Source organism: Osmia bicornis, chromosome 10 (assembly GCF_907164935.1).
Source record: "Osmia bicornis bicornis chromosome 10, iOsmBic2.1, whole genome shotgun sequence".
NCBI classification, from domain to species: Eukaryota; Metazoa; Arthropoda; class Insecta; order Hymenoptera; family Megachilidae; genus Osmia; species Osmia bicornis.
The window spans coordinates 7858935-7886490 of NC_060225.1; the positions used below are offsets into that span (position 1 = coordinate 7858935).

Consider the following 27556-nt stretch of genomic DNA (forward strand, 5'->3'; position numbering starts at 1 on the left):
GCTAGTGCTCGTAGCGATATCACGAGGATATGGACGATCCTGACCGAGTACACGATCGGTACCGTGTTGCGCGATCGAGGAAGCCGAGTACGGGGGAGAAGAAAAAAAGGAAAAAAAAAAATCGTACGCGTCCGTCTCGCGACGCGATCTTTGACGCTTGCGCTCCTGGGCCATCCGACCTAAAGCTTGCTACCAGTTTTTTTCTTTTTCCTACTTCGACGTGAAACTCGGACCCTTCGTCGTTCAACTACGGAACATGGAAGACCCCTGGGAGTACGGCAAGCTTCCATCGGACGAAGAAAGTATCGCCGTCAACATGGTACTCTTCTCGAGCGGGTAAGTGGCCCACCGTGTGTACTTTCGAATACTTTCTTTTTCTTTCTGCTACATCTTCTCCTTTATTATTAACGTCTTTCCGCGAGAAAGTAGCAGCAAAGTTTTTACTTTCACGAAACGGTATACCGATCCGATCGAATGGTCCGATACGAATTCGTTTTTACCTATTCGCCGTGTACTCGCCGTCAAGTAACGTAATTGTAGGTACACGACAGCGATAAACGCGTTATTGATCAACTGTTCGTGGTAATTCATCGATATTTATGACGTTACCGTGAAAGTAATCTACTTTGTTTGCGATCGAATAGCCCCGTGCCCGTTCGGCCGACTAGAATCATTTCAACCCCCTTAAAACCAACCATCGACACTCCAGTTGCGCTTGCCTTTTTCCTCGAACAAAGTAGATATACCTGCTGATTCGCTGCTACGATATCGAATGTGCATTTCCTAGCGTGCTAAACGAACCGCGTAAATCGTTTCCCAGCAAAGACGGATATAACGACGCCGGGCGAAATTACTTTCATCCCCAATTATCGGGCTCGCTAATTTTTTACTACGTACGAGTGCGCCATCGTACATTCTCGGTTCGGCTATCGATTACGACAATGCGAGCGAAGGGACGAGAAGGGAATTATCGCAACGATAGGTCGGGACAATCGGGCTAATTAAATTACCAAGGCGCGCGGTGACAAAAGCCTATATACGCGTAGCCGTGGCCGAGCGATTCGACGTTACGACTTTTAATAATAATCCGTCCATTAGCGGCGGTGCCGTTAGCAGCAGGAAAACGCGGAACAATACTCGTTAACCCGTTAACTCGGCTCCCTGTCCATGCTCGGGGATGACTAACGATAAGTGGCGCTAAGAAATAGACGCGGTGTCTCGAGAGTTGGCGCAACGCCGCTTACGCGGCTCACGGTTTTATGCTTCCAATCGATTTCTTATCTTTATTCCTTTTCGAATCTCGCGTTGAAACGAAAGTGGAACGAACGGCACACCGTGTCAGAGAAATATAAACAGGCCGAGTCTGTGCAAGTTGAGAAGAAACGAGAAAAGATGGATAGAGAAAATGAAAAAGGAGAGACGTAGAGAGGGAGGCTCCGTACCGTATCTCTGGACTTCCTTTGCTCTCGGTGATAATAAAAAAATTCCAAGGTGTGCGTAACTTAATTTAATATCGCGGCCGGTACACCGTGACCCGATGATAAATCCTTTGGTATCTCGGACCGCCGCGTTTCTTTTTATTCTTTCATTTTTAAATCTACCTACTCTTTCTCGTTTTGCAACAAAAGACGACAGTCGGAATAAGAATAACCAGGAAGAACAGCGGTGCTCGAGGACGCGGCGCGGAAGACTTATTAAATTAGAGAGATAAAAATAGGTCAACCAAGATTTTTATAAGAAACCGGGAACGAATGGAAAACGATCGGGGCGGAATGTCCGGGGTCTAATGTCGAAGCGACCACCGCGTCGCGTCGCGTCGCGTCGCATCGCGTCGCGCGTAACGTCACACCGTGCCTCCGCCACCCTGTGTAATGAAACTCGACTACGCTTCTGTTTTACGAGCAGCCGTTATAGAAATACACGTTTATGGAGGCGAAGCTTTGTTTCCATCCAGAATGCTGCGCGTTCGTGAAAAGCGCTACCAAAAGGCGTCACTGATATTTACGCGCGTCATCCGATAACGTTTACCATAGATTTTCCGTGTTTATTTTTTCCACCGCGGGACGCAACGCTCTGATCCGCTTAACTGGAATTACGAATTTATAATCCGGATTAACGTAGTTCTCGGTCCTGCCTTGCCGTGCAATAGGAGACTGTTCGAAACGCATTATTACGTTGCAACTGCCCACGGGAGAAACGTTTCGAGTATCGAAGAAAAATCAGACTTTTTCGTTTCTTCTCGTCGTTGGAATTCTTCAAACTTTCCTACAAGCGTCAACGGGTTCGTGCTTTTATAAGTACAGAAAAAAAGAAGTAAAGGAGGGCAAACAGTTGGAGGGGGTGGTGGTGGTGGTGGCGCCTGCAGAGACGTCCATGTAAAACGTCGCGGGACAATCGCACATCGCGTACATTCTAGTAACTTATGAATAAACATTTCTTGGCGCCACCCAGTGGAAAATTACTCAGGGAAATGCTCCTATCCTTCTGTCGCTTTCTTTCCCTTTCTTATACCATTTCTTTTTCTCCTCCTTTTGTTTTCCCTTTTACCTTTCGGTGCTAAAATCCCAACGCCGTCAGAAGGATTGAAAACCTAGGAGGATAGTAGCCCGACTGCTCGACGAATCGCAAACCGCATAAATGAAAAACGAGCCAGCCGTGTTCGTGATCGGTGATAAAGTAATTTGGCGAATTCAACGTTACGATAGTGTTTATAAATTGTAAATCGCATTCGTTTTACGTAGTCCGTCAGCTCAACATCGAGCAGCGTTTCCGCGATTAATGTTGACACGATTTGGCCCGCGTTTGATAATTAGTTGATCGTCACGTCGCTATATAATGCATAGGACGCGTGCTGTATTCTAGGCTCGTGGTAAAAGTGAATTTGTCTCGCGCGGTATCGATGTAACTACGGCGTTGATTTATTAAACGTACTTGGCTAATTATTTTGGATCGAAACCGAAATAATAGGGAGACGCGACGTTTGCTCGAAAACCCCCGACGCGCTTCGAATGTTTAACCGTGAAATCGTGATAGAATAAACAATGTTTCGAGTAAATACGAGAATAAAAAAAAATAATAATAAATAAATAAAATTGCGCTACATCGAAAAGCGCAGATACGCGTTATAGTGTTTTAAAATAAATCACGCGCGCGTTTCAATTAGCGCGATTCCACGCAAAGTTAAATACATTTTTTACCTTTCAACAATTCGTTAAACCTCGGCTCTCGATTAAAACGCGCCAACGAATCAATTTTTTTTTATTTTTCTTTTTTTGTACAGTTCAAAGGTTTCATTCTCCAACGAATTACTCCCCATCGAGTGGGCGCAACTCGTCGCCGATATAACTCGAATACGTAACAAGGAATAAGCAACGGGATCAATTGCTCGATTCGCGTTTGAATTTCGAGTGGAAGCTTTCGCGACTTGTCGGCTGCCGATCGTTGGACGATCGAATCGCCGCTCCGCGCCGCGTCGACTGACAACGATTAAAGAGAATTTATTTGCGCGGCGAAATCGTTCCCCCCTTGATAACGTTTCGAGCGTTCGCGTTTTATAACGCAGTAAATTTACAGTAATCAAGCACGTAGACGCGAGAAACGAGTATGAAAGCGGCAAAAATTCGACTCCCTCGTAGAGCGTTCTTTGCCTCGTTCGGAGGGTAGCGCGCTTTCGTCTTTAATGGCCTTGATCACGGAACGAGTTAAAAATCAAGAGTCGCTCGAGCACGGAATCCTTTCTTCCCTGAAACCCTTCGAAAGGAAAAGACTTCTTTACACAAGTCAGCGTGTCGTTATATGATCCGATGAAGTTGATTTAATTGGCGGAATACCCTCTAATTGAATCGGCAACTAGTAACCGGAGAGGCGCATATCTCCTTTCCGATCCCAGCCAATTACGCTTGACGATGTTAATTGCGATTCATCGAACATCCGTTATCGTTCGTCACCTATCACTCTAACTACGAAGACAAAGAAAAGAGGAGATTTAAAAAACAGAAAAAAAAAAAGAACAATAGTAGAAAAGTATGTAGATAACGGCTGGAAATGTTGCGAAAGATCTACATACCACCGTACGTTCGATCACGATACTCTTCCGTCTACGCGACGGTGATTCAAAGAAAAGCTGATTTCGCGGAGCGGTGAAAAGCAAGGGGAAACGGGGATAGCCGTTAACGAACCTTCTTGCACGCTCGGTACTTAGAAACGGTGCACACCTCGACACCGAGACCGTAGGATGAGAAAACGAACCAAGAGAAACCAAAGACGGGGATGGAACGGGACGTGAAAGAAGGGAGTATCTCTTGTCAAAGGCGACTCCGTAAGGAAATTTTCGCGGAAAGGAAAAATCTGTAACTCGACGAGAGTAGCGCAGAGAATCCAATTGTCAGTGGCAAAGGGACCAGGCCATACCATCGTTGCGAGCCAGACCGAGACGAATCGAAACGAACCGAAGTAGTCCGAAGTTTTCATGCTTTTCAAACGAACGAAGGAAACGCTTCTCCTTTTTCCTCTATCACCATCTCACCCTCTCTAGTCTTTGCTCCCGTATCTTTGCTTGGAAAAGAGAGAGAGAGAGAGAGAAAAAAAAACCGGGGTGTTGGTGGGAAAAGCGTTAAACAGATTCTACTTGTTGACCGTTTTTCCTTGGCTGTCTCTTGACGAGCTTCGAAATGCATAGATAAATCGGAAACGACGATAGCAGGACAACGTGATCGAGACGCGATCGAACCATCCATGAGATAAGAAAGAATAGCGTGCATTCGTACGAGAAAATTCCTGACTTCCGCGTATGTAAATTTTTATTACTACATCGCATACTGCTGACAGAAAGGAAATGGATACTTTGCAGGAACGGCGAAACGGGGGAAGTATTAAATCCGCCTCTGGCTTGAGATTTTCTTTCGATGCTAGAGATCTTGTCGTACATCGAGAATCTGACGGTACCTTACCGAACGTCGCAATTTTTCCTCAAGAATTAAAGTAGTATCTTTCGAGTGTATTACCGCGTTCATTTCGATTTACCTGATCACGATAAACGATAAAAGTGTTTTTATTTCATACTCAGTTACGGTAGCTCCTACCCTTCTTATTTCACCGGAAAGCAACGGTAACGCATCAACGAAAAGCTTTTAATTCATTTCAGAGTTGAAGCTTTTAATTCATTTCCGTGCTTGTGTATCCCCGCCGTTCATACTCGGATCTACGTGAGATTTCAAACACTGACTGCAACGGGCGTTACATTAAACGCACCGACGACGTACACATGTAAACGATTTCATCTACAAACAAACGAACTAGAATCCCTTGGCTCTCCCAACCCTTTCGTCGTTTCCTCGTTCATTTGGCTTTCCGTTTACCACTAGACGGAGATCGATGCGTAGGCAAACGATCGTACGATGCAACATTAATCGGATCCCTCTACTGAACCTCTGCACCAAACCCTTTACCTCTCATCTCATCAACTTGCTCTTCTTCTTAAACGGAAAGAAAAACTTCGAAACCATTCGACTCGATTAAAAAGTCTTTACTTATTGTTAGTGGATGACCACTTTGCCGAATAATTAAAGGGATAATAATAACGATAATCTTATAGTTAACTATGCTGCAAGAAATAACGATAAGATGACGGACGAGTGTCGTTTTATTAAATTTTCTGTCCGCTCAATTAAATATAATTATACCGGTGATTATAGTTTCAAGTCGAGCAAAGGAATGAAAATTTCAGTGCAGTCTGGTGGTTTCTCGTAACCATGGAGAAGACTAATTAAAAGCTAGCGTCAGTCTCGAAGATCGTCCATTTAAAAGTTTGCCTGTTTGGCAGAAGTTCAAACAAATATGGTATATACGAGCCGAAACACGATTTGCCCGTTTGCTTATCACGGGAATTCAAAGCTGTAAAGTTCAACGCGGCTATTTCCGAGTTCCGCGTTATTTCAATTCCATATTTTTTTCTTCCTGCTTCTTGTTTTTATATTTTTTTTTTTTTTACTTTTTCGCCCCGTGCTAAATAAAAATATCGAATTGGAGTTTCGTTAGAATTTTTAACGACCTAAAAAAATGCCACAATTGATGGTTGTTGCGATTTTTAGTATATTACCTTTCCATATCCACTAATGGTTTTTATGGTTTTCGGCTGTGCTATCGCGTCAATCGATTGAAATGATATTTTAAACCTTCGAACATGGAACAGGAAAATGTTTCCAAACGTTAAAATAAACGATTACCTCGTCGATAAATTTACAATTTTGCGTGTCGAGTTCGCGTTGATTTAACCAAGAGACACCCATCCCGGTGAATGGTAACGATTGCGTGTCTCGTTCGCGAAAAACTGCGAGCGAAGAAGAATATAGGAAAGGCGGTGTATGAAAGGAGGGTAAAATGGCAAGCGCGCGTAGAAGATTTCTCTTGTTTACGCGTTTCCTTCCGTTGTGAAAAGGACGAAACACACGAGTGGAAGTAAAGGGAAGTGGATGATGCTGAAATGGAAGCTCTTTCCCCGTTTTTACGCGTTACTCCTCGTTTCCTTTCTGCTTACGCTTTTTATCTTTGCTCCCCTTCCGGTTGCCCCTTTTCTCGCACCTCCCTTTTCTATCTCGCCTGCTACGTTCCGTATCAACCCGCTTCGCCCCGCTTTGCCTAGCCTCGTTCTCTCGTCTCGACGTGTCACTCGTAACAAGACTCGACAACAATACTCTTCTCTATCCTTTGTTTTCAAATTCTTTGCTCGGTCGAGGCTTTGTGTACTCGTCATCCGTATTAATTAAAAGTTTTTGAAGGCCCCTCGTATCCACCAGTAGGGTCTCGAAAATCCAGACAACGACGACTAGAACGACTCGCAACACAACTCGGCCGGCCGTTTTCTCCTGGCTACAAGGCACAGTCGTTCGTCGCAGACATCCTTCTTCGTCCTTTCCTCTTATACCAAACCCTCATCTTTCCTTCCTTCCTTTCTTCCTTTCTTCCGGCTCGTCTTCAGAACGTCGACCTGACGTCTGAATCTGTTTCCGCCCGAATCGAGACGGAGAGGCTCGATGAAACGCGGCGAAACGTAGCAAGATTTTAGAAAAATCGAGGTATTAAGAGAAAGATCAACCGTGCGTCTCTTTGAAAGTGAACGATAACGTCTCTGTTTGGAACAATTTTTCAAATTACACCAGTTTATTCGATTCTTCCTCTCCAGCTTCGAAAAACGATGTTCTCTACTATTGATGCATCAATTTTTTCCTGAATCATAGAACGTAACCGTTTAGCCGAGATTATCGGTAAAACGTTTCTATCCTCTTCAGAGTTTCCGAGAAACGTTTTTTTTTTTCCTCTCTTTTTTTTCATATATTTCCATTACTTGGAGTAAAAAAATTTCAATCCAACTTCGTGCTTTCAGGTCGCTTTATTTATGCATTTCTCTGCCGTGCACTTTTCGCGCATGCCGCAAGATCGATCAAAGCTTTTTCAAACGATCAACCTCTGTTGGGTGTTTCGTTGAACGAAAATCAAAGTATTTTCGTACTGTCGAATTATTTAGGCTTCCTTTATTTCTGTCTTTTTTTCCCGATAATCAAACAGGATCATTTAGTAAGTACTTTCATAGTTTGTTAAACGCTGTATACTCTGGCACTTTGATGCGCTTCACCAAAAGATAGGTTGCCAATGGAAGTTGCCAAGCGGCAAGCAACAACGATAACGAATGAACTATTCATAGCATAAACAATAAGCGTTCGCGTATACGCGGCAACCGGTCGTTAACCCATTATACCACAACGCTGCCATGCTGTATCATGTTTAACGGATAAACAAATTTCATCGCTCAAGGGTGCTTTGAAAAAGTTTACGTAGGTTTTAGAACGAAATTTTTTTCGCAATCCAACGAAATGTCATTATGTACCATTTAACTGGTCATCAAAGCTTTTCAATCTGTTTAAAAAACAAAAAAAGGAACGTTACTCTATTTCACCCTTGTTTCATCCATCTATCCATCCATTCATCCATTCTTTCTCGTCCTCTTCAAACCTGTCCATCCGTTCTCTGTCCTTCCTTTCCCGTTTACTCTTCCGTCCCTGTTTTATTTCTCTCGTTCGATCTCCATCCCAGCCCGCATCCCGTGTCAGCCGATCCCAGGCGAAAACTCTAATGGAATTGTTCCATCGAACGATATCCTGCGCCGATTCTGCATTTTTCATCCAACATTGACCATCTGGACAACTGTGAAACTTTTGCTCGGCTGAAATTTACCAAAAACCGAAGGAAAAACAAGTCCTCGAGTTCGATTACAGTCAATCGTTTGATCCGATCCGATCCGATCCGAAGGACTTTGCTTTAATGATAATCCTTGGAATCGTTCCTTCCTCTCGATAAGTATAAAAAAGGACAAGGAGTAAAGGCGTAGAAGAAACTGGCAGGTTAATGTTCGACGTAAAGTGGGATAGGTACGCTGTTACAGAAAAGAATAACAGAGGATCTCATTATGCGGCATCGGGGTGGTCGTTAAACAGGAATAACAACGAAGAAAAGACTGTGCAATTAAATTCTTATACAAGCGGCGAAACACGCGTCAGCGTACCTATTGTTATCAGTAGGAGCAAACTGAAAAATCAAAACTCATTCCCATTTTTCGCCTCTAGAACGTAGCCGGTTTCATAGAAGCGGTCTACCGATTAATTTCCAACCGAAACGACGAACAATTATTATTATCGTTGGAAACCGTATAGGGCGTAGAAGGACGGTACAGGATGGATCGATACGGATAATATTTCACGCATCTTTCTTGCACCAAGTCAAAGGCTTTTATTAAGTTTTTCCTTTTTTTAGTTTCGACCATCCGACCGTACAGTCGGCTGTGTAGATTCGCTTAACCCACATGGTCGGTGATCCGGGATTTAAGTGCCGTTTCGTGTACATCACCGAGATATCGTACGAGGTGTCACGCTCTTCTACTCTCCGCTATGCTTCCGCCTACCTCCCTTGTTTTATTTTCACGCTCCACGGTTCCCGTGGAAAACGAATTAAAGTCGAGTGAAAATTTTCCGTGGATAGGAAAAGCATTAAAAAAAAAAAGAGGGGAAGGATAAAAAGCACGCGTATTGCTTGCGATTTCAATCGACGCGACGCAACAAATATCAACCGTACTTTCGACGAAGATACAGCATTTCCAAACCTTTTCATCCGAGGTCTGTTCGAGACTCGGTTATACCCGCGTCGCAACGATAAACGCATTCATGAAAATTTCACTTACAGTGAAAAGCTTCCAACTACCAGGCCACTTTTCTTTTTCCGGCCACCTATACCCGCGTGAAAACGAAAGAGCTCACTATTTCGACCATTGACTCTGTTTCAATGAATTCAACGGAACCGTGAAGTACCAACGCAAGAAAGAAGCATTGAACGATCGAGGGAAAACAGTTCCCTTTCCTGCATTTATCGAACTGGTTCGTAACTTCTCTTCTTTTTTTTTTTCGCGAAAAATTGAAAACGAGAGCGGCGTATGCAACGAATAAGATCCGAGTAATCGAGCCTGCATTTATCCAAGCAACGGTACGAGTTTATGATTCGTATCATTTATTATCCGCCGTACCTTCGCTCTACTCTTTCTTTTTTTTTTTTCAATTACCTGCCTTGATACACAGACCAACTGTAAAGCTATCAGTTTATACGTCTGCTTACCCTTACGTTTACGTACGATGCTTTCAGACGAAACCAAACGAGCCTAATTAACCGGGTCATCGAATTAATTAACAAATACTATTCCTTTTCAACACCTTTACTCTCGACGACGAGTCGAGAAACACTGCGTAAAGAAAGTTGCGATAAATTCCAGGAGCTTTATTAATTACTTGATGAAAGCAGAAGAAAAACGTACCCGCCGAGGGTAGAAATGATCGCGTGAATTTAAGAGACCATCGCTGTAAGCCTCTGTCGAGGAAATGATAAAGGTGGAGAGAGGAAAAAAAGGAAGGAAAAATGAGTAGAAAAGAGAGGAGGGCGCGGAATACAAGTGACTGTAACTTGGAGACTTTCTGGTCGTGCCGGTAGCCTTAAAGAATTCATGAAAGCTAAATCATTTTCTTCGGTCGCCTGCTCGCGGTGGAAGCGTCGAGGTTTTCTTAATGTTGCGATATTTTACGAGAAAACTCTTTAAATCTAATATATTACCGACAGTAATTAAATATAAGTTACATCGAACCGGAGGCTACCGGCGAAGTATAGTCCATCGAAAAGCAAAGCAAGCACGGGAAAATAGAAGGCAGATCGGTCAACTCTTTGCCAAGCTGCAAGGTAGAAAGTTTTGACGATTTCCCGAAGAAGACTACCTGCGATCGTCGGCCAATACTTTCAGGGCTTGAAAAATCTACAAAAATGTTCTCCAACCACGTTATCCCTCTTCCCCCTTATCACCGTACTCTTCCTACCGCCTGATTGCCTCTACACACCATCACATAACAAAGGACAATATTTTGCTAGAATAATCGCGAACTGATCCTTACGAACGATGTTTGATTTATTAAGAAAAATATGTCGAGTTACGCATTCTCCATTCGGTACAAGATCCCTGAGAGTAACCTCGTTTCTCTACCGACCGACTTCTTTCACCCTCCATCCTCTATCGAAAAGCCGACATGTCGGTCCGCAAGTCAGGTGTGCCACTTTGCCGCCTAGTTGGGATTTATGTGTGTCACGACTGCCTGTTGCACGGTAGCTAACTTATACGTATTAGAGACTCGACTCGGGGACAAGTAATTGCTAAAAATGCTTCCTCGGCCAGCCTCGAGACGTTTCAATTTCCCCATTGTTCACTGCTTATCAACGTTTTGTAATTTTTCCAAAGTACCGCTTTGATTAGAAAGAACAAAAAGGAATGGAATGGAAAATCGAAAAGCACTTTGGAAGAGTGGAAATTGAAGGAGAAAGAAAGAACGGATAAAGAGGAACAGCGAGAAAGATAAATCACGTGCTCATAGCCACAATCAATCCCAGTGTCTAGCAGCGCCGACCACCTTTCGTATCTAAGCCGTAGGTTAAAGTCTACGAAGGAGACCGTGATTCTCTCGAATCTTGAATCTCGAATCTCGAATCTCGATCGTCGAAGGTTATACGATCCTTTTTTGATTGGCGTCGCCAGGACCCGCCGCTTATATTACGGGAATCCGAGATTTTCCAGCTGGAATTTCCATCCTCTGGCAGGATCATTTCCGATAACTTTTGGTACTTGTCAATCGTCCTTGTCTCCTCTACCTTTTTTTCTTTTTTTTCTTCTTTTTTTTTATTATTCTCTTGACGTACGTTCGTTTATATTCGGTCGCTGAAGGTATATCCCGATAATACAGTTACCTATACACCGATGTTTCACGCGCATGAAAACTGAAATGCAGGCTTTGCGGCCTCATCTATTCTCGTTTGCGTTTACTACCCCATAAATTTCCCTACAAACTGATCGATCGAACGAGAAAATCAAAATTAAACGTAAACGATGAACCGAGCTCCATTTTCGATTGAACGAAATTTGGAAAATGTTCGATTATCGTTTATTTCGTGACGTATCGAGATCGAAAATACTTACCCTTAGATCAAGGGTGGTGATGGCAATATCAGGCATTAGACACGAGCTGTATCTAAGCGTGCTAATCTCTATGAGAGAGTCTATTTCGAAGTAGTATCCTTCGATCCTAGCATCCCCCTATCGTAATCGCAAAGTCCGTCAAAGACCTACCATGGGACGTACAAATGACCGCCTTGGGATGTAACGTTGAGTATCGCAGAAAGAGGGTAGATAACGTCGATCTATTTACATGGAAATTTCAATGCGTATTCGATAGAGAATTTTCAGCTAAATGGAAAAACGACCAAATTTAGCGTAACTAAAGTTTATCAGGATAAGTAGTTTCAATGAAATTACGACGAAATTTTGCCTTTCGATTCGACCTCGACAGAGCACGGTTCTGTAAAGGCGGTAAAACGTATAAATTAATTGCTGATTTTACGCTCGTTCAACAACGGATTACGATTATACGAAATGCGATGTTAATTAGCAGAGTGGCTCGACTAGTCGAGTACCAACGGACATAAAATATCTCTGACGTTATTGTGAAACGTAACACGCATCTCTTTGCACAAATCCGTAGAAATTTTTTAAGACGATCAAAGCATCTCATTATCAAGTCTTTTGTGCTGTTTTACTTACAACTAATCCCTTCAAGTAGCAACAAGAATAATATTTCGAAATGATTCAAGCACGATTTTCATTTTTATTTCTTCATCCCTTTTAAACGAACGTAAAATCCTGGAATTATTTCCAGAAAAAAAATATCGTACAATACAGAAATGAAAATACGTGTTACGACACACGTATGAACTCTGAGCAAGTCGAAAAACCGTCAGCTCGTATAATTTTGTTTGTTTATGACCGAGCTGCTACTCGATTTTTCACCCCTAATGGAGGTGCACCAACTGACAAACGGCCCTGCCCGGTTCTTTTTTTCACTTTTTTTTTTTTTTTTTTTAGACGGTTCCTCCTCCTCCTCCTCTTCTGTCTACGAGAACCAATGCCGTTGGCTCATTCTAGCCGTTTAGTTAACGTCCAACCTAACAAATTTTCAACGAAACGTACATTGCTTGTAATTTACACAGACTTGGATGCATCTAGAACGAAACGTAGGAAGACTATCGTAGTAAAGAGAAACGGAGGGAAAAAGAATATTGGTTGGGAAGAGCGAGAGAAGGTGGAGGTAGAAATACGATCGAAAAACGAGTCGAAGAACCGCCGAGGAAAGTTTAATTTCGCAACGGTATCGGCTTGTAGCGTCGTATAACGCAGTCGTTTAAGTTGCGTTGTTGCATCCAACAGTAAATCATAAGATATTAGAGGGTGTAGCCAACCCTTCGTATCCCGGACACAGCATCCTTTTGCTCGAATCCTTCGCATCTTCCTGACCCAACCGAGGCTAGAACCAATTTTTCTCTCGACTGTCGCGCCGAGTTACGAAGAAATGAAGCTAGCCTGCTCTCTGCTACCTTCTGTCTGCCAACTGTTTCTTCTTCTTTTTTCCCTCATCCTCGCACACTTGCTTTCTCTTCCTCTTTGTTTTTCTTTTTCCCGACGTGTCTTCGAGCGAATGCCACCTTGGCTACGTACGTCGACAGTTTTTCCCTCGCCTCGCAATCCTCTACGAAACACGCTTCCTTGTTTCAAACACCGACTAACCCATCTCAGGAGCGTCCTTCCATTTATCTTTTTAAATTAAAATTACGATCAAATCAACGAACTAATGTTTATAATCGACAAGTATCCGAAACTCTGCCGGATAATCTCGACTCGATCGATTCGAATTTGCCGCTCGACGAGGAGGGAAAGAAGATCCGCAAGAAAAGAAAGAGACAGAGATGCTAGCCTGGGAAATGTCGGAAACGTAGAAGGAACAGATGAATGTAGCGATTACACGTACAGAAGGTACTTAACTGAAAGGAAGATAAAAATAATAGAGCTCTTTCGACCGAGCGATAAGACGGAATCGAGGCGGAGGAATAACAAGAAGAAACTCGACCGAGTTTCCTCTTTTTCCTCCTCTTTCCGCTTTAAACTTTCGCGTGTTTCTTATTAGCCGAGCCGCGAACAGATTTTCGATCGGCCGAGTGGCGAGAAAACGAAATGGCCGATAAACCGTGGAAGGGGCGCAAAGGGGTGGTTTTACCGTCGCAACGTATTAAGTTGGAATTCAACGTTGTCTCGGGCATAATCAGAATCTCGACTGATATTGGGGGTGTATCGCGCATCGTAATAGTCCGTGGCACGAGGATCGTTCAGCGAACGCGAATAGATGCTGAAATTGCAAGACGTATAAAGCTCCGTTCATACAAGGCGGGGCGTCGAGCGTTTCGTCGTCTCACAGTCTCGTCTATTGTGGCCACGGTATTAAATTAAACGCCGAAGAAACTACTTAATGCGCGTTCCATATGCAGATTCACGTCTCCGTGCTGGCTTCCCGGGTCTCGTACCCGGGGCAATATACCCTCTTTGTATCCATTTTATGATGCCTGTTGCCATAAAGTCTTACCACCTAGAAAATTTAAGTGTACGAAAGCCACTCGAAAGCTCCCTACCAATCCCCGAGTTCTTCTATATTTTCCACGGACTAAAATTAAACGATAACTTCTTTGTCGGATCCCCTGGGTATCGCGTATAGTTTTGATATTTCACTAGCCACGCTACTTCCCTTCTTTTTCCATTGAAACGTTCAAACAATTCCAGCTAATATCCCCCGAATAAAACGTACACGTTATCAGTGTCGATTGTAAACGTAGCAAATGTCAATTCGTTGTTTCAATATTCTTAACGGTATTTCGAGGCAACAACAGTTTACGATCGGTAAAACCCGTAGTCGACGATTGTCACGGGAACGTAACGGAACGGAACGGAACGGAACGGAACGGAAGAAATGCTGGAATCGTTATTGTTCGAACTATTCTGCACTTTCCGAAAGAAAGCAGCAGCTCTCTTCGATTTTCCGTTTGCGGCCGAGCAAAACGAACAAGGGTGAAGGAAAGGAAAAAAACAGGGGGAAAGGAGAGAAATAAGAGAAGGGAGAGAATGGACTAGTGCTTATCGTACGATTGCCGGAGGCGGCTATTTTGCCGCTGCACTGTCACCGCGCCGTAACGGAAATAAAAGAAAAACATACTTCCGCAGCTTCCATTGCTTTCCTCCGAACTACTACGGAACCATTAGCCGAGTTGTGCTTTGCTGGATTTTATTCTACGCCTAACTTGTTCCTCGTTGAAAAGGAACACGACGCGTCGACGAACGCGTCAACGATTTTACACCGATATCTTGGAAAATTTATATTTACCCGGGAAGACATTAAAAATTGGGTCGACTTCGGGCTAATCGAAGAGAAGGCGACGCCAGCCAGTTCGATCCTGTGACCCGAGCTGACCTGATTCCAAAGATAGAGCTTTCTTTTCCACTCTTGCCTCATCCCGTGAGAAACGGGTATAAATACATCGATCGTAAATGCGCCTGCGACATGGCACGTACTACTATGGAACACGATACAGACAGAGCGGCAGAAGGTAAGGAAAGAGCTGCGAAAAAGAAGAAGCTGCCTCGAAGGACTACGAATACGGAGACTCCGACCCCCGTTCTCCTCGCCTACCCACCTATCTACTCTTCTTCGCTTGCCAGACAACGGAAGTAGCTCGGAAAACGCACCAAGGAACGAACCGGCACGAAGAAAGCGTCATGACTTAGTGATGAACTCGCCTTTGCCAATTCCCTCTACACCCTCTCGCAGCCTGTTCGCGGACCAAAATTATAGGCTCGATGCTCCTACTTACTTTTCCCTCGCGCTGAATGAAACTCCCTTTCTTCGGGCCATTATTTACTTTTTTCAACAGGTACTTTGACACGCCAGACAAAATTACCTTCCTTTGTGTCCCTCTTAATTAAATTTCGTACAATTTTCCGTCTTGACGTCTATTTTACATTATACCTACACGTATAGATTGGGCCACAAGTTCGTACATCGGTATATATGTACACGCATACCTCCGTTAATGAGGTAGATAGAGAAGACTAATAGAGGTCGCGGCAGGACGCCTAATAAACTGCCCTAGTTTATACGCGTACAACCCCAGACTATCGTCGTAGCCGCAAAATGCATCGCCACGCGTTTCAATCTCCGAAAACCACCGGAAAGATATATTGTCCGCGTACGTTACTCTTATTATATTTCCCGTTTCGAGGTTTCCAGTAAACCAGAATAGAGGATTAAACGTAAGATTGCGCGATGTAGGCCAAAAGTTCAGTGCAACGTTGAAAATAGAAAGATTATATATATACGGCTGGTCGTTGCTCTTTTCTTTCCGGGTTGCTCTGACGTTATTAACTTACACTGTACGTAATCACGAAAAGATAGCTAATTAATCAACTATTTATATTGTTCCAACTTTGCAGTAGGTTCACGGACTTTGATATAATTATCTCTAATGATACTTTGTTGCACCAATTTCGGGTACGAAACTACTAATCCTGGAACTGAAGGTGACAATGAGCAGGTGAATTAATAAACGACGTAACATAGGTGAAGGAGGAGGTGAAAAAGAGATGACAGAGATTCGACGGTACGTTAGAAAGAGAAGGAGAAAGGTGGAACCGTAGATGATATAGCAGTAGAAATAGCAAACTACAGAAGTAGCTAACCGTGTATGCGCGTACTAAATTCGTACATACATAAGACGGTGTACATTGTGAAACATTTGGTAGCATTGCCTTCGACGTCCTTCCGCCAGTTCCCTCAACGTACCTCTCGTTCGCGTGTTATCTGACTGTGTATCGCGCGGGTTAGCAAATGTCTCCAGACGTCACGTAGGTAATAGAGATTCTCGAACAAGGCATCAAATCCAATGCTAGGATGCTTCGTATTCGCCTGTTAGGAATGGTTAACGAGACTTGGCTCTCAGTGTTGATAACGACCTTGTGTTTACCAAGCGTACGTAACAATTCAACGTCAAGTGCTGCTGCCTCTGTTCAAGTGAAACGTGCAGTTCGGCATTTTGCTTGAAACTACACCCCCGAAAATAGACCATCTTTTCACTCGACCTACCTTTCTTAATTGGATATCAAAAAGTATCGATCGAATTAGACGATCTAAATCGGAACAAATACGGGGAAGAAAAATAAACTCCTCTTTTTTGTCGACAGACGTGTACGACGTTATTTTTACCGTTCACAAATTCGTCCAGGAAACGCGTCACTCAACGTCGTTCCCCTGCACTTCATAGAGTAACTCAATCAGGTGTGTTGCAAGCATGCATATTTACTCAGACTCGGCTAATGTTACACACCTATGTAAACTGCGGGTTCTGTTGATCGTACCCGCCTGTAGGTCAAATACCTACCTGGCTTTGAGCAAGTATCTGCTCTCTGTTTCCAAATTCCCAGCATCCTAATTTGACTTTGTTAAAAAGTGGACGTACGCTGTTTCGCGAGATAACAGGAAAATTGATGAAAATTCTGTACAATCTTTTCTACAATACTTTGTGCTCTTTTCAAAGAACGATTATACCGTTCATTTCGTATTTATTAACCGGAACGTTGTACTTGAAAGGATTTAATTTCTTACCCGCAGACGTAACATTGTCCAGCTTTTAATTTCATTTTCAGCGAACGTTAATTTTGTTAAACCTCGTGCTCGTTCACGTTAAATCCCGGCAGTTTCTGAACGAAACGGAAAATCTACCGCGAACTGAACAAATGGAGATAATACCGCGATTCAGAATGATAAATCAAGGCATCGCTGAACCGTTAACCGGTATGTCTCTACAAAACTTTGAAAACTACGGACAAGAAGCGCTTGGATAGGAGGAGTGACAAAAGGGAAACTGTTTTTATTTTCCTTGCGGCTTTCACCGCGAAATATAGAGAAGATAAATTCGTTCGCAGAGACGCGACGGATCTAGCGGCGAGGAAATCAAGGAAAAGAGACAAACTGCGAATAAGCTACTTTGCAACCATAAAACTGATGAAACTTATAAGCGTTCGTGAATGAAAACGATGAGAATGGAGATTGAAATCCATTGAATATAGAAAACTAATCTCATCCGAGGTTTTCCAGAAAGAAAGCATACGCTATCTATCGCCTTTACGCTGCCTCTTCCGGTTCTCGTTATTCCTTTGTCAAACGTGTCATGCCGAATATTAGTTTCGTTTGCAAAACGCACGGCTTTTACCACTCGACACGAAATTCGATTCTCCTCCTTCTGCACGGATAAAATACAATGACGGGATACAAATTCTTGCTGTCGGATCCACCGCGAATTCGTGTCGAGCGTTTTCGAAGGATTCGCGGTAAGTAAACGAGCATAGTCCTAAGAAACTGCTCTACTTGCTACGATTTCAAGAAAACGATTTCTCTTCGAAACGATAGAAATGGAAAAATAAAGGGAAAGAGAAAGATCGAGTTTGCTTTTCCTTTCTCGTTCCTTCGATCTAGCTCGGTTCCTCGGTTACGCGCGAGGCAGGTGGATGGTGGCGAAGGTAGTAGAGTTTATTGAAGTATCGCTAATCCCTCGGGATGATCCGAGCGAGTAGCGTGGCAGCTGCGTCCTGGCTTGGCTCAAAGTACGAACTGGCGGACACGGGATGCAATGATTTACTTGCTCCAGTCTCGAACCCACAATCTGTAAGGCTTAGCGAGTCTGCGATTTCCTGTCCAACTATGACTTTCTAGTTTCCCCAAGCGCGCGATATTAAAACCCATCCATTTTCTTGACTTTTTCCGGCCCGCTCTTCTTCCTCGTTCCTCGTCAACTTCCATACAATCCAGTCACGGCTCTAAGCACGTTCGTTCGATTGATCTCACGCCAGAGGAAGAGATGCGATCTATCTTGCCTATCGACGAGCTCCTCTACGAGTTCGATCATCCGGTTATCTCCCATCGCCAACACTCTATACTCGACGAGACGATTTCTTTCATCAATTTACCGATACCACGCTGATTCTTCCCGCGAATAATGGAAAGGGTAAACGCGTCTATCCGACGAGCCGAAAAATTTATTCGTAACAAGCTAAATCTCTCCCCTTGGATTGCTTCCTTTCCGAATGAAATCCCTTCGTGGCTTAGTAGGGTAGTTCTCCTTACGCTCGTTGAAGCTACGCTTTCCATGCTTTTACATGTTGTCGGTATCATTTGTAAAACGGTTCACGTATTTCGGTGATGACGTCACGCTTGAACAGAGGGAAATATAAAGCCGCAACAGGACCCTACCAAACTTCAGGTGTACTCGCAGCAAACGGAGAAGAGAAGACAAAACCAGACGGGAGAAGAAAAGTGAAAAGAAAAAGAAGGAAAATGAACTTGAAAAGTCGCAAAAAGCAAGTCGCTGCAAGTGAAATATGTAAAACGGATAAAAAAAGCTAAAACAAAGGATCGATCGAAGTTAATAAAGTTGTTGATTAATGATCGTCGCATCGAAATAGGTAGGTACATGTATATCATAGAATACCATCGATTTCGAGGATCACTTTAATCTCCTCAATTCTGTATTATCGGCCAAAGGAGACACTGATTAATCGAATGGACGCTTACTAAAGGACTATCGCTAAGCTCGGCAATGTCGACAGAGTATTCACAGGTCCTACTGTTCGTTGATCGAGGCAAATTGATTAATCCTAAACGCGTTTAAAGAGGTACACGAACGCTATCAAACTGGCCGAGTTCTTTCAACGTGTATCAAACCGAGGTTCCCAAGGGTGCATCGAACGAAACTAAGAAATGAAAAGGGGAAAAAGGAAGGCAGCTGGCGTGGAGATTAAGAGATACATTATTTACAGGTAGATAGGTATTACGAACGAGTGATCCGACTGCAAAGTAATTAGAATTTCACGTGTCCTAACCGAAGGGTTACGCGTTCGAAAAAGATGTTACGTGTCCTGCAGTTTCGTGCAAGTCAGCTGGCGCGCGTATGATTATTATTAGCTTCCCTAAAATGGGACTGCAAGTTATTATTAGTAAGCCATAACGTTAGCATAAAACGTCCCTTGGGATAGGTGAACAGTGGCAAGCGGACACCCTCTGTGCTAGCAACGAGTTCGCTGCATAGAAGAGAGGTCGAATGGTATATGCTATAGCGTTATCACGGTTAAATCTGGGCAGGGCAACGACACGTGGTTAAATTATTAGAGGTACGGTATAATTGCTCCTACCGACGGCTTGCAGTTTGATCATACACGAAACACCTGGTACTTTGGTTTGTTGTCAAATATCTTCTTGGAAAGATTACACGCTTAATAAATTTAACGAGGAACGGTTCCCCCGAGTATCGAAGCTTCTCAAAATAAGCGGTAATTACATCGTCCTGGAAGCAAATTGTACGCTTTCACGCTATAGCGTGCGAGAAGAGCCAATTAATCGATAAACCGTTCATTGCGGCAACCATCTGATAACAGAAGCGACCGCATAAAGCACAATATCTCGGGGAAAAGAACGTAAAATGAAAGAAAAGGAGAGGAGAAACTTCTTGCAATCTTTACGAATCTCGGGAAATGTACACAGAATCGATAGTAAGAGGAAGGATGAATGACAAAACGTAAGGTATTCGCGTTGAAAAATCATGTCTGTTTGGTATCGTTTGAGTACAGTTCCTTTTCACGACGTTAATTAATCGTTAATTAATCGTCGGGTAAAGTCTGTCGGAGTAAATGGCGGCTGCTACTTCTCGAACGGAACTAAAAGAGGAACTTCCATCGTTCGAGAAGTTTGGAAGTCGAAAGTTACAGGAGGTAGTTACGGGTGAATCGATTTCGTTACATTTCTACTCTCCCAGTATGATCATAATTAATTAAAGTAATTAACGTAATGTGGTTTACGCGGAAGGTAAAATCAATTTCCACGCGATATTTAGGTGCTCCGTCGAATATTTTCTGCTTCTACGAGCGATTTATTTTAAAATTATACATCCACGTCAAACTTAATCCATCGTAACCGAAAATCCAATATCGATCGGAGGGAAACTTGGAAATAAAACGCCAAACTTTCTCGTAGTTTTTTTCCTTCTCCCTTCGATGTCTACTTTGTCACAGACACAGGCGTAAAGGACTTAATCCGTTTCATTGCTCGTATAAAAGTAGAGGAACAAGAAGGTAAGGGTGAACGAAAGAGAAAAGGGGAAAGCGAGCGGCTGACATCGGTTGCCGTTTATTAAGCGTTATTAAGCGGGAAACGAGAAAAGAGCTCGACAGCGACGGATCTTTATTTTATACGCACGTCGCGAATACACACCGCCACGGATTATCCTGGTGTGCAGCTGACTGGCGTGAAATTTGAAAGAAGAGCCTTTAATCCTTCCCCGTATCTAATGGCCGTCCAACCTGCTATGAGTTTAGCGAAAGCTTCGAAGCTTCTCCGACCTGTTTCACGATTAGACGCCAATCAACGCCACCCGGACAATGCTTTGTTTTCCACAGGTTCGCTTTTTCCTCTCCGTTCGGGGTCGAAAAAGGATCAGAGAAGGAAACGACTAATATACGGATACAACGTTCTCCTATATCGGATAACCAGAAGTTTATTAATCAAAACGTAAAACCGCGCGATAACCATGAAAGTTGAGTAGTGGAATGAGCAAAAAAATAATAATGTACAGTCCCGTCGGGGAAAAATATTTTTCGAGAGCGACGATATGCAAGGAAGAATGCGCCTGAAGAAAAGAAGAAAGGGGGAACGTGAGGAGGCAAAAGTGGAGCAAACAACTCGACACCATCTTTAATGCAGGACGTCTCATGAACCGAGTCCGTAGTAAGGTTTCCACGATACTCCTAAGAACGGTAGAAGGAAGAAACCTCTCCGAAGAATTTCGTTCTCTCCTGCCGAAGTAAAGAGCACAAAGTATGTATTTCCTGGCGAGGAAAAGGTATCCCTAACGGTCGCTTTTATTATCGAACGAGTACAAAACGCGCGATCCGTGCTGCCACAAAGTATCGAAAAGCCCGTACACCAGCCGTATAATTACGTAGGAATAAAAGCCGGAAACATTCGCGGACCGCCGCTCGAATTAAACACCGAACAAAGAGTAACCTCGGAAAATACTGAAATTGTATTGATACCTAATTCATTTGTTAACCAACCCACGCAACTGTATAATTAGTCGAAAACAACGACGAATTTCATCTGAAAAGGTACCACCTGCTTCCGTTCGTTCAAAAGGGGCTGTGAAAATATGAATAAAAAAATTCATTATTCAGAGGGAAATAAGAGATAAAGCCATCGCGGATGATTTTACGGAAAAAGAAGTTCATTGAAGTTTGAAAATGCTACGAAACCACTGTAAATAATACGGGATAAGCGGACAGCAGGATTTCTTCTCTGTAGAAGCTGGTGTTTAAAGTTTAATGAAAAGCGTTACGTATGGCTGGTCCGTCTCGTAAGTCGAAGAGAATGGCTCTTTAAATCTTATCCGGATTCGAATGTACGATTATCGGAACGAGAAGGGTACATGGAATGGGTGGAATTGGATAAAATGTCGTTAATCGTTGAACAAAGCTGGCATTGTCGCGCTAATCAGCAACGGCCACCTTGATCGAAAATAAATTGTCAAGAGGGAGGTACACGGTTTGGCGCGATTTGGCGCGGCGCGACGCGTTTCAGCCGAGCACGAACGCCACTTTTCTTTATTGCACTTTCATACGTGTACTGGGTACGTTTCAGGGGTGAGCCTTGAAATTTACCAGCACGCCTTTATACCCGTCTGGAATACGTACATCCTCGTACCTATAAATAACTATATATGTGGCCACATACAGGGGTCTCGATGATACTCCGAACGACAGGAACCGGCGATAATCGACGGTTCCCGATCGAACGATCGATCAGACCGCGACGAAAAATTGCCAAAGCAACGTTACACAATATTCCTTAATTCGCGTGCCATTTCATGGGTACGATCAAACTAGAAACTAGAAAAAAGAAAATAAAACTACACTTTGGAAAATCGCATCAACTTCGATCCTACGTGTTTCGACACCCTCGCCTTAGCGAACAAGATAATGGTCTCGCGCGAAAATGTCCACGCAGTGGATTCCCCTTCGAAGGAATACCCCTCTCGTGTTGCTCATGATAGTCGTCGATTTAAGAGTGGAAACCGTCCAGTCAGTGGCCGGTCGGTGGGCCGATTGTAGTCCTTATCACCGGCAGTAACAGGGCGCACTCTCGCGTGCCAATGATTGCATGGTCCCTGGGCGTTCTACCGTGAGCACTGCCGTTGTACTAATACTATTATGGAACCAGGTCCTTGGATCACCATGAACGTACTACCTTCTGTGCCCTCCAGGAATACAGAGCAGGTTACGTACACGGTGTCAGTTGCATGTCCTAATCAGAGCTAATGTCCATTGTTCACTCACTGGACAGCGCCGGCAATGTCCTGAGTAATCGATCGCTCCATGATTCAAAATCTTTCAGACACGGCTGTCGCTCGAATACGATCGGTATTTTAGACTTTTCGACCGGAATTCAGCGAATAAAACAGAACTGTCCGTAGTACGTTAAATGAGTGCAGTATCGCGTTGAAAAATCGATAACTCAAAATATCCTGACTAATTAGGAAAAGGATATCGTTCGGTGTTTAAAGTCGACACGAGTACACGCGTAACGCGTTAAAAACGTACGTGTATGAATTCAGGTTGCATCGTGAATAAACAACGTTTAACGTAAATCAGACAAAATTTTCGCACGTTGGAGTACGATAGAGCACGCGTATCGTGTACGAACGCACAAACCAAGCTCAACTTTTCATACCAACTTTTTATTCCCCATAATTCATGCGCGATCGCAGCATTTTTCCAATGAATATGTTATAGCCTAACGCGAGAGATTTTGATGTAAGCATTTATCAAATAAACTTTCGAGACAAAAATTCGATACCATTCGTGAAATTTAACCGTACGATTAAATAATTCGTAGCGATGAAAAAAATGAAAATATATCTACCGCTCAGAAAAAAATGGAATTTCCTTGATTTTCATTCGCTTTTTAAAATATCATTAACTAGTTATATATGTACGTATTTCTGTTGGATACCCTTTGGTTTGCCACGTTTTCGCTGGCTTAACTTTAATACGGGAAAGCGTAGGATCCCGCGGAGCAGGGTTTAAGCTTGGCTTACGCTTTAAGTGACAGTAATGAAATCAGGTGTCAGTTGGTTTTGTCGGTAGCGTATTCTACTTTATTTCATGCACGCCTCTTTGTTGACACGTCGTGTGAAACTAGCACTTGGAACTCGCAAAAAAGCAGATAAAAGAAAAAGAGGAGTGGACGATGTCAAGGATAGTGCTTAAAAATTCTCGAGTATTTGAAACTCGGGAGAACTTTGTCGAATATTTTATCTCGTCATCTCGAAATCACTTTAGCTCGCAGCCGTTCTTAATTAATTAACACGTAAGCCCGTAAGAAAGAGCCGCGTTGAATCCACGGAAGGAAACGAAATGAACGTGGAACAAGAAAGATCAGAGTCTGAAAAGGCTGTTGAAAGAAAGAAAGAAGGAAGGAAAGAAAGTATGGCGAGGGGTAAAAAGGGGTGAAAACGATGGGGCCAGGGAAGGTAAGCGAGTGGGATTACTTGGCAAACCGAGACCCGAAGCCGGCACTGAAGCATCAGCCTCGGGCAGTAGTTACACCATAGCTCGGTTCACCTTCTACCGCAATTCGCAAGCGTACGTATTTCGGATCTCCTAGCGTTTCCCTAAAAGATCTACGAGTATAAACCCCCTTCTCTTTATTCCCAGCCCCGACTTCCTACTACTCTCTAGTTCCACCCCCTCCTCCCACGCACGTTTATTTAGCTACTACGTGTACTTGACATTACATAATTAAATGCATACAACTAGCAGTGAGAACTGCCGCCTTGGGGCATATATTAGTCTATGAGGGATACAACGCTCTGCAACGTAGAACAAGATGGGCTATCCTTCATCATCGTTTCTCCCTTGCAACACTTTCGCTTATCTACTCGGTACTGTACGACTCTGCCAAGATAAATGTGAAAAGAATACGAATAAGGGTGTACCGAAAAGAGAAACAAATTAAGGGTTGTACACAATTGTCCGGCGAGAACACGCTGTCGCATGTTACCACCAGTCGTATCTACATTTTGTTTTATCGCCTGTTAACCCGCCGTGACTGTGGTCGACGTAATCGCGGGGTCATTAAAGTCATTAAACCACTACAACCAACGTGTCACTGTTACCGCACCCTCTCCAAACACTGATTTATTTTCTGAAACTTTTCTTTTTGTGCATCGTTTCCTCCCTTCGTTATGACTCGTGTCAGTAAACCTCAACATCGGTAACGACGTTTTTAACGAACCCGGATGTTACCTGTAACCGTATCGTTCGACATCTGTAACGCTGATTTTTATGACTTGACCTTAATTCGAAAGCTTCTTCGCGATTTGATTGCGCTCCAAGTTTTTACCTCTCCGACAAAATAAAGTAACGCGTCGTATCGTAAAATATAAAATACAGCCCGGTACTTTTATAGAATATCAGACGTTGTAACAAGAAGAAAAGATAGACGAAAGAGGACAGGGTCCGTGGAAACTAAGAGGCCAGCGAACGCGTTGGACAGCTCGAGACTAATGAACGAATGGGTCCCCACGAAAAAGGTGGAGGTAATAAAAAAGCTTACCGTCGCTTTTGCGGTCAGTTAACTTTACTACCCCCTTTCACCCTCTATACTACCGCCCCATCTTTGCTATATTACCGACCAATTCCAACAACACCCACAATAATTAGAACGCAAACGTTGAATGGACGACGGTATACATTTCTCAATTAAAACCTTCGATAAATTAATTAGCACGAGTTCCTGGAAGGGATAAAATTATCTTTCTCTAGGGTCTAGAGAAAATGGGAGTTGCATAAAAATGAACGAGAACAAATGGTAACCAAATACCCCGAAGTGGTTGCATTCGCTCGAAACTCACACAGTCATTTAGCTAAGATATCGAGTGATTAAAAATAATACAGGAGCCGCGCGTGATCGGAAGTTTGCTCGCGTGTAAGCTAACACGAACCAAGCACGAGTCACAAAGCTTGCCTTTGATTCCCGCTTTTCCACCTTGCTCTTATTCTACCCGTACACGTAAAGTAAGCGTAACCTTCTGCTCGATACATTAGAAACTGTTCGTGCGTTAACTTTACACAAACTCTCTACGTACTACGTAGAAAGTGCAACTAATCGATAGGAGTGATGGTTTTGCTTCTGTTTTCAGGTGTACCTCATTCTCTCCCCTTCGTTTGATTATACTCAAACGCGTTTTGTAAATTACATACTTGGAAACGTCCGTCCCGTTTTTATTCGACGAGTAAACAGAGTTACCTGTGCATGACACAAGTGCTACCGTTTGGTACAAATAATGAAATAACAGGTACGTCATTGTTTTCATTCCACGATCGTGTTTCTCCTTTATCGCTTAATTAATTCACAACTGTATCTTTCTTACAGTTCTACGCCCCGGTAGGGTGTTTCTTTTTCTACCGACAATGCTACTACTGATAACACCGATGCCCAAGGAGGAGAGCACCAAGTGCAACGAACGGTATGATAAGTAAATGCACTCTCGCAAGATTCTCCATCCACCCAGTCCGAGACTAGGGTGCGAATTTACCGTTGATAAAGAGGCGATTTCATCTGCAGGGTGCTATGCTACAGTCGGTAACACGACTCGGACAAGTCGGTAACGCACCTGTACAGGTGTTTCTATCGGACTTACCTTCGTTTCTTGCGTTTTATACGATAATCAAACAAGATGGTTCAACAGTCGTTAAAGATGGTACAAAATAAATATATGTATTTGATTTCCATGTCCGGAACATTATTTAAAAACCGAAGATCAGATGCGATAAGAAATGCATAAAATCAGAAATACTTTCTAACGATAACATTAAGAAATCACGAGTAAATTATTATGAAAATCGCATTGTTCGAGAACCACCGGCCTATATATAACATAAATTCGTTCACATTATTAAAAAGATGTGCACTTATCGGTGACTATAAATCGCAGTTGAATTAAACTGCGACATGTGCATCAGACAAATAAAAATTCAATGGATGTTAAAAGATTAAAAGTATTGAAAATAATATCAATAGAAGTGCTTGTGAACGAACAAATGTGAAAGCAACATAGTTGCGTTTGAAAAATGGATATTTTCAAAATATCGGAGGTACAATAGGTATCAATATTGTGCACTCTATTCAAAATTATACACGCATGCACAATGAAAACAGATTCGCGAGAGTAACGACCAAACTGTGGATTTTACGCATTAAATATTTATCTCAGAAAAACATGTGAAATCAGTGTCGTATAAAATCAAATAAAATAAAACAGTGTTCCTATAAATTATCGATAATAACCACGTGTGCTTGGTATATTATATAGAAACGTAGCACACATTTGTATACCGATAAATAACTTCAATAGAAGCTCGACAATTTAAACGAATGAAATAGTGTAAAATTACGAAACAAATTTAGGAACAGAGTAATCTTTCCTGTTTTTTTCTGCCCTAAATACGCGACGAATGTTCAGAGTCGAGATTCTATTGCATCCTGTTTTATCCAATGTTTATAATGGAAAAAATGGAAAGAATTCAGTAACATCATATACGAAAAGTAAGATTGAAACACAAATGTCTCATTGTCGGTAATAATTTCAAAGTTCAGGACAGATAATTGATACTTTATCACAGTGTTAATATATATATAATTTATGCAAGGTAATAAATTTTCTGTTATCAGTACCGAACAACGTTACTACATTGTCGATTTCCAGTAACAATTAATGTAAGGGAATGGTAACTAATTGTACTAACGAAACGCTGTATATTTTCAAAAAGTAAACAAGAAAGTTAATAATTCCTGTTGGAACATAAGTTAGGAGCTGATAACGCGAAACTAACTGCCCGTTTCATTGTGGAAACAGGTGTGCTTCAAACCGTGAATGTTTACATTTCGTAAATGTACGTTACTGAATACGAAAATCAAAGGTAAATGAAGAAAAATGAAAATAAACA

At 42.7% G+C, this 27556-nt stretch overlaps 1 protein-coding gene and 1 long non-coding RNA gene across 9 annotated transcripts in view; one reads left to right on the forward strand and one right to left on the reverse strand.

Moving 5' to 3' along the window:
- LOC114875593 (tyrosine-protein phosphatase Lar) overlaps positions 1 to 27556 on the reverse strand; it is a 160691-nt gene that overhangs the window by 131218 nt on the left and 1917 nt on the right. The gene's annotated exons all lie outside the window — the stretch shown is intronic.
- Positions 94 to 27552, forward strand: LOC123988281. Its single transcript, XR_006829839.1, has 3 exons — positions 94 to 336; positions 25750 to 25905; positions 25983 to 27552. It is a non-coding gene; the product is annotated as an uncharacterized LOC123988281 (long non-coding RNA).